The following is a 1917-nucleotide window of genomic DNA, read 5'->3' on the forward strand; positions in this document are numbered from 1 at the left end:
CTATGAGTCGGAAACGACTCGACGGCACATAACAACAACAACAACAACACAACTGTCCGGTGAAGCCGAGCATCTTTCCATGTGTTTATTGGCCATTTACTGTGTGTGTGTGTGTGTGTGTGTGTGTGTGTGTGTGTGTGTGTGAAGTGTCTGCTCAAATCTTTTGCTGTCTTCCTCTCCCAAGTTTGTTTTAATATTGATCTTTACCATGTTTTACCACGATCTTTGTATAATCTGGTTGTCAGATATATGCATTGTAAATACGGTCTTCAAGTCTGTTATTTGCTATTTTGATTCTTTAACTTTCAAAGACTACACAATTTTAATGTAGATGTAATTCATTTAATCAACTTTTAATTGTTGCTTTTTATATGCTATTTAATAAATGTTTATCTCTTTCAGTGTCAAAAAATGCTATCCTAGATTTTCACTTTAGATATTTTTTTGTTTTATTTCTAGTACGTAGGTAGGCTTAAGCTCATTTAAAGTTACTTTCTTTGTATGGGCAGGGAAATGATTAGATTTTTCTTTTTCTAATACAGGAAAAATTTAAGCACTTCAGTATCATTTTCTAGTAAAAATATATCTTTCTCACTTAATATACCTTAGTACTTTTGTCAAAAGTCAGTAGATGGTACAAGTCTGAATCTGCTACTAGGATCTGTTCCATTTGATCTCTGTGCCTATCCTTCGACCAACAGCATATCTTTCACAGTGTAGACCAACTACATTGCACAATTCAGAATGCACAGTGATGTAGAAATGTGAGAAAGCGTAGCCTTATTTTCAGAGAATTACACATGATTTATATGGTCAAAAGTTAACATTAATATGTGTGCATTGAAAGGTGCTGGAGACAGGAGGCAAGAGAGATGAGGCTCACCTTACAGACTGTACAAAAAGGTCCAGCTTAAGTTCTGTGTATCAGTGCTACCTACCTAATTAGAAGAATCATTCCAAGCTCTCATTATAATAGAACCCTGAGTCCTAGCATTGCTCTCATGAATCAGAATCTCTAAAGGAAAGGCAATTTTGGGAAACATAATTATGAGGTTGACTGAGAATTTTAAGTAGAGGAGTAATGTGATCGGATTTGCATGACAGAAGGACCACCTGGCAGCACTGTAGAGGTTAGGCTGGTGGAAGTTAGGTGTGCAATGCCAGAGTCAGGAAGATGAATCAAATGCCTATTGTAAGAGTCCTTGTGAGGTATAATGAGTTCCTAAACCATGACAGTAACAGTGGTGATTGAAAGGAAAGGATGTTAATGAACCAGTAGGATCCAATGAATAATTGCCTAGAGAATGAAAGAGAATCTCTTTTAAATGTCTGACTTGGTGGGTAGTAGGACAGCATCATTGCTCATTTTTAGACAGGAAGTTCATGGTTGAGGATAAGGCACTGTAGGTAAAGCAATACGTTCTCTTCGAGTTTTGTCTAGTCTGTGCTGTTTGTGGAACATATAGTGAGAGACTTCCAGAAGGCAGATGTCGTGGGTGGTTCAAGCAATTTGTGATCAGCTGTTAACCTAAAGGCTGATGGTTCAAACCCATGCAGTGGCACCAGGGATGAAAGATCTGGTGATATATTTTCACAACTATTGCAGCCAACAAAACGTCGTGGAGCATAGTTCTTCTATTCTGTCACATGGGAAATCATCGTGGGTCAGAATCACTGGAATGACAATTGATTTGATTGGGATTTTGTCAAAAGGGAAAATTTTGAGATCAAGAACATAACATTAGCTAAATGACAAGATTTAAGAAGTATCAACAAGTAAATGTTAGTTAAAATGTAGGTACTTTCTCAGGTAGATTATGTAGTTTGAGACAAACGAGATCAGAACTTGGGTAAATGGCAGTCTTTCAGGGAGAGACAAAAGATAGGTGAATGGAATGGAATGGAATGGAATGGAAT

The 1917-nt window shown here is 37.2% G+C and overlaps 1 protein-coding gene across 1 annotated transcript in view; it reads left to right on the forward strand.

Moving 5' to 3' along the window:
- The window catches only part of LOC102852022 (40S ribosomal protein S28-like), a 58950-nt gene that overhangs the window by 51300 nt on the left and 5733 nt on the right, over positions 1 to 1917 (forward strand). The window lies entirely within an intron of this gene.

This window comes from Elephantulus edwardii, unplaced genomic scaffold (assembly GCF_000299155.1).
Source record: "Elephantulus edwardii isolate Elephantulus edwardi_28Jun2011 unplaced genomic scaffold, EleEdw1.0 scaffold00014, whole genome shotgun sequence".
Classification (NCBI taxonomy): domain Eukaryota; kingdom Metazoa; phylum Chordata; class Mammalia; order Macroscelidea; family Macroscelididae; genus Elephantulus; species Elephantulus edwardii.